This window comes from Sceloporus undulatus, chromosome 1 (genome assembly GCF_019175285.1).
Source record: "Sceloporus undulatus isolate JIND9_A2432 ecotype Alabama chromosome 1, SceUnd_v1.1, whole genome shotgun sequence".
Lineage (NCBI taxonomy): Eukaryota > Metazoa > Chordata > Lepidosauria > Squamata > Phrynosomatidae > Sceloporus > Sceloporus undulatus.
Window position 1 is genome coordinate 4,959,572 of NC_056522.1, and position 6,603 is coordinate 4,966,174.

The window sequence follows — 6,603 nt, forward strand, 5'->3', positions numbered from 1 at the left end:
GGGTTTCGAACCTTGGTCTCCCAGTCCTAGTCCAACACTCAAACCTCTACATGCCCTCCAACATTTCACAGATGAAAATTGGCACCCCCCTTTAAAGCCTTTATTTGTCCAGAAAGTAGTTTACTAATTAATTAAGTAGCCACTTTTTAAAGCCTTTCTTTGTCCCAAATGTAGTTAACTAGTTAACCAATTATTTAACTAATCAACCCCTTTTGAAGCATTTCTTTGTCCAAAAATAGTTACTTTCTTAACTAACTAACATATCTAACTAAGGGACCCCTTTAAAATCATTTGTTTGAAGTGGTTGTTCTGGGGAGTGCTGGAGGAATGGGGAGGATCAGCAGGAATGCCAAGGGCCACACTAGGCTCTCCAAAGGTTGCACACATCCCAATGGCTGGGAAATTCTGGGACTGGCCCCACTTTCTTTTCTGGCCCCACTTTCTTTTCTTTCTCAATTGAGATAGATTCCCCCCGTGTGAAAGAGTCCTGAGAGTGGAAGGGACAGAGCATCACTTGCAGAAAAACGTCAAGATGGGATCTCCAGCTCTCACCCAGGTTTTAATTCTGGTTCTTCATCCATCTCCCTGCTGGTTGCCTCTTTAGCAAGGGGAAGATGTGGAGAGGTGGTGATACCTCTTGAACTATTCAGGGGGTGATGCTGATGCTTTGGGAGAGACTGGGAGTGTTGCTCTTTAAATTTATTTCTTTATAGCCATTTGTTACAGCCTCCTGTGGTCCAGTCCAGAGGAAAGCAATTATTCTGAACACTTAGCAGAATGAAGGGTTCTAAAGACCATGACAATGCATCAAGCGCTTGCACTGAATGGGCATAGCCATGGCAACAACTGGTGCAAAGATAGACGGATGGCTGCATGGCGTTAATTACATCCCAGGGTGGGCTTCTTCGTCAGGAGTGGCACTAATCAGAACCTCCAAACGGGCACCTTGTGGAGGTCCAGGTGGGGTAGATGGAAACTTTATTTTATTCAAGTATTGCACCATTTTTTAAAATGTTATTAAATGGTTGGTGGTTTGGGAGAAGATAAACAGGAAGAATCAGGCTTTTTAATTCACTCAGGAGCCAACATGCTACAAATGGCCAGAATCTTTGCAAAGAATTAAAAGTCATAGAAGGAACTCCAAGGGCCATCCAGTCCAACCCTCTGCCATGCAGCGAGACAAATCTAAAGTGCCTTGAGAGATGGCCATCCAGCCTCTATTTAGGGATCTCTAATAAGCAAAAGTCCACCATACTCTGGTGGGTTACAGACCGCCTTTTTGGGGCGGCCTGCACCCGCCCCTTTCCCCGCTGTATCGGGGCCTCAGCTGCCAAACCGGCAGCCTCTGAGGCCCCGATCCGCCGCTTTGCAGGCTGTGGGGAAGTGGCAAAAGGCCGCTTCCCCGTGGCCTGGAAAGGGGTGTCCTTGGGGCTTCAAGCCCCAAGGACACTTGGCGACGGCGGGGAGGAGGAGAAAGGGGCCGCTTGGCCCCTTTCTCCTCTGCGTCGCTGGGTGCAGCCATGTAAAGGCTGCGCCCAGCGACGCAAACCCCAGAAGGAGCTCCGTTTCGGAGCTCCTTCTTGCACTGCGGAAAGGGCACTCTAGGTGCCCTCGCACGGTGCAAAGACGTCACGTTCGTGCCGCCTCGTTTGGAGGCGGCGTGGTTGTGACGTCGTAATGGCGGCTGCTGTGTGGAATGGCTACCGCCATTTTGTGCGCGCTCCGCGCGTGCTAGGATTGGGGGTGTCCAGAAAGGATGCCCCTTTCTAACCCTAGCATGCGCGGAGCGCACACTTTTAGGCCCATCTGTAACGGGCCTAAGGCAGACTATTCCACAGTTAAACAGATCTTGCTGTCTGGAAGTTCTTCCCAGTCTTTAGGTGCAATCTCTTTTCTTGTAACTTGAATCTATTGCTCCGTCTCCTAGACTCTGGAGCAGCAGAAAACAAGCTTGCTCCATTCTTGATGTGACACCTTTTCAGATATTAAAACATGGCTATCATGTCCCCTCTTAACCTTCTTTTCTTTAGGCTAAACATACCCAGCTCCCTTAGCAGCTCCTCAGAGGGCTTGATGGTTTTGTCACCTTTTTGGTTGCTCTCCTCTGGACAGGCTCCAGCTTGCCAATATCCTTCTTGAATTGTTATAAAAATATTCAAATCATTAAAAAATGTAATAAGTTAAAAACAATGTTATGTTTGCTCCAATGGACCAGCCTCCACACTAGCCTTCTTTCTCAAACTTTTTACCCTGGAGGAAAGTTTGGAATAATTTTAAAGTCTCAGGGAACTTGCTGTTATTGTTAACTACCCTTTATTCAATCCCTACTCATGGTGACCCTGTGGATGAGACATCTCCAAGTCCATCCCCTGTCTTCATCTGCTCTGCCCAACTCCTGCAAACTCATACTCCTGATCTCTTTAATAGAGTCCATCCATCTAGCATGCAGCCTTCTTCTCCTCCTACTTCCCTCCACCTTTCCTAGCATTCTCCCCCCCCCCCCCCGTTTGATTCATGCCTTTTCATGATGTGGCCAGAGTACGACAGCCTCAGTTTGATTATCTTGGCTTCCAGGGAGATTTCTGGCTTGATCTGTTCCAAGACCCATTTGTTTTTATGGCCGTCCATGGTATCCTCAGTAATCTTCTTCAGCACCACATCTCAAATTAGTTGATTTTCTTCATATCCACTTTCTTCACTGTCCAGCTCTTGCATCCATACATGGTGATGGGGAGTACAGTGGTGTGGAGGATTCTAACTTTAGTGCTCAGTTGTACAGTGGACCCTTGTTATATGCTGGGGTTTGGTTCCAAGATCCCCGTGGATAACAAAAGCCGTGTATGCCCAAGTCCCATTAAATATAATGACATAGCAAAATGGTGTCCCTTATAAAAAATGGAAAATCAAGGTTTGATATTTGATATTTATATTTTTTTTAACATTTTCAAACCGTGGATGTTTGAATCCGTGTATAAAAAATCCGTGTATAAGAAAGGCCGACTGTTTAGTATCATTTCTAGCTCTTTCATGGCTGCCCTTCCCATTTCTAGTCTTCTTTTTATTTCTTCGCTGCACTCTCCTATCTGATCGATGTTTGATCCAAGATATGGGAAATCTTCTACTATTTTGATTTTCTTATTGTCTAGTTGCAGCCAAAGGGAAACAGTTGGCAATTAGCTCAAGGAGTTTTTTGATTTTTTTTGTATTTCCACAGACCCATCACCTCTTAATAATGAAGGAAGTAATAGAGAAGGAAGCACTGATTCTGAATCAGTGGGGAGAATAACTGTCTAATTAACAATTCGTAAGCCACTCTGAGAGCATTTCTAAAGAGCTGGGTATAAATACAATCAATCAATCAGTAAAAGATTTACTTAAATTTCATTACTTAAGAGACATCTATCTATGGAGTTAATCACACTGGGATTAATTTCAGCATTAAAGAGAGATTAAAGTGCATTTAAAGCATCCTGCAAATAAAGTGAAAATGGAGAGTAATTGCATGAATGATCATCACGTGCAACTTTTGCATATAGAGTGATATCAGAAATGCATTGTCGCTGAAATCCCAAACCTAAAAAGACATTCATTAATGCTTCTTTGTGACCAATTTAACGGTGGGTTTTGTGCGTGAAATTGTTTCGAGTAATTGTGCAATTTTCCCGGGATATTCATGGGATAAACTCCCAATCTCCTTCGTGTGATAAACTCCTATGACTCTTTTACTTAAGGATAGTGCTGATAAGTTTTGGCCTCCTCCTCAGGCCGCTGCTTAGGGGCAATCTGCACAACCCCAATCTCCTCATAATCCTAGCTGAATCTAACTAACTCTCCTGTGTTTTACTAATCCCAGTCTTTCCCCAACCAACTCTTATACACACCAGCCATTTAAAAATCCTATTTAAACACGAAACCAACCACCGCTCATCTCCAATCTTCTGTTCTCTCCCTCCTTTTCAACAAATCACTTATTAGCTATACTGTACATCACACACCATAATTCCTCTAATTAACACAACCTTTAAAAAAACACAACCTTTAAAAAAAACAGCCCAGAATATCAATGCTTATTGTCCCATTGTGTAATGGAGAATGCACAATGACTGTTTTGGCAATCTCAAGTGAAACATTGAATGTACTGACAAATAGTTGCGCACCATGCAAGGATGTGCAACTGCATAGCTGAAATCCTGTTGTTTAATCTCAACTAGATGTGACCAATTGAATGGCGAGTGAACACAGAGGTAAATCCAGTTGATTCAATAGTTTTGCTCTAATTGGGGCTAACAATTGGATTTAAGCCCATGTGAAACTGTTACTCTTGGGGAACTTGACAAGTAACAGTAAAATGAATATATCAATCACACAATGGCCCAAAAAATTACAACTGCATGTGCAATGGATGTTACATATTTGTATAACACCAATCGGATTCTTGACATTATGTATTTTATTTTATCCGTATTTTTTAAAACACGAGAGGAATTCAACAACCCAAAATCATTACATTGGGAGATAAGGCAGCTTAAATGCCTGAAAAGCATTCACAGAATGCTTAGCTTGACAGTTTTTGCAATGCAGGCTTAAATCTGTACTGCGGCTGTTATGGGAATAGAAAATGATGAACAGAGTAAGGATTGGGGCAGGAGGAAGAAGTGTGTGGTTCAAAAACAACCCAGACATCTGGTTATTGGCTTCATGTTAAATCGAAGCCCCGAGACTTGTAATGAGAAGTGTTTTATTGATCCTGTCTGCATCTGCTGAATAAACTGCCCAAGCTTGGTCTCTCCTTGGGGTATAGTAAGGAATGGGTTCCTAGGATATTCTGAATCTGTCTGCATTGTATTGGCAGCAAGGTAAAACATCAGCTGTACGTTGCTGACCTCAACTCATCACAAATGCTTTCAATGTAAGTTGCCTGTAACCAATCACTGGTTATGTGTGCTTTGCATATGCAATGAAGTCTCTGATGCACCAGAGACTAGAACATGAACCAGTAGGTTCAAATGGCAAGAAAAAAGGTTCCATCTTAAACTTAAGAAGGGCTTCTCAATGGTAAGAACAGTTTGACAGTGGAATGGACTGCCTAAAAGCAGTGGACTCTCTGTCCTCAGATGTCTTTACGCAGAGGTTGGATGGGCATCTCTCAGGATTGCTTAATTGTGTAATTCCTGCATGTTAGGAGATTCGTAGAATCATTGATCTGGAAGAGACCAGAAGGGCCATCCAGTCCAACCTCCTTCCACCATCCAGAAAGACCCAGTCAAAGCATTCCTGACAGATGGCCATCCAGCTTCTTATAAAAACCTCCAAAAAAGGAGACTCTACCACACTCTGGGGCAGCGTCTTCCACTGATGAACAGCTTTTACTCTCAGGAGGTTCTTCCTAATGTTGAGGTGGAATCTCTTTTCCTGTAGTTTGAATCCATTGCTCTGGGTCCTTGTTTCCGGAGCAGCAGAAAACAAGCTTCCTCCATCCTCAATATGACATCCCTTCAGATATTTAAACCATGGCGACCCTATGGATGAGACATCTCCAGCAGCCCCCCCCCTCCGTCCTCTACTGCTCTGCCCAGCTCCTGCAAACTCACATTTGTGGCCTCTTTAATAAAATCCATCCATCTAGCATGTGGCCTTCCTCTCTTTCTACTTCCTTCCACTTTTCCTAACATTATTGTCTTTTCCAACTATTCATGCCTTCTCATGACGTGTCCAAAGTATGACTGTCTAAGTCTTGTAATCTTGTAATATAAACAGAGACTGTAGTCAAGAAATTATAAAAAAAAATTAGGAATTGGAAGGGCAGCAACCTGAGACAAGGCAACTGTTACAAAGGGAAGGAGAGTGGATTGGATTCAGGGAGGTGGTATTTTAGGAAGCATGGAGAATAAGGGAAATTGGATCATTTCTGCAATCCTCCAAAATGGGTCTCCTTCAGATCCAAAGGATTTACTTCCTGCTGGATTCAGCTACTGGGAACTGCACTCTAAAAACATCTAAAGGAGCACATGGTTCCCACCCCAGGCTTAAACCTTGGTTATATAAACCACAGTCTAATTCTGAGGGACGGTTTAAGCACATTGACATCCTATTAACATTTTAGGCTTGTATTTTAGAATCCCAAATCTATTCTCAGGGCACATCTACATGGGCCAAATAAAACAGTCTCTACTAATTTCCACATAAGGCAGTGATGACTGGGGCAGAATCCAGACCTTTTAATTGCCTCAGGGCTTTAATCCAGAGGGGGAGAAAGTGGAGATTTATGCTGATTTAGAGTGGAAAATCCATATATTTGCTCGTGTGTGGAGTGCACTCCATAATGGCGTATGGGCGAGGGGAGGAGTTTAGAAATATGCACATTTGCACACATCGGGGATGGAAGGAGAAAACCAGAGGGACCACAGTGGTGTGGCCACACATACTGCGATTTATCAAAAGCGTCTTGGCGTGTGTGGCAGTCATGAAGACAAGCATGTGGTCACTGCGGGTTATGGTAACCTGGAGGTTAGCTGGGTTTTCCTGTCAATGTAGACATAGCTATGAAGAAGGTCAGTGTCTAGTGGTTGAGAGGACAGGGAAGTTTTATTCACTGTCAAATTC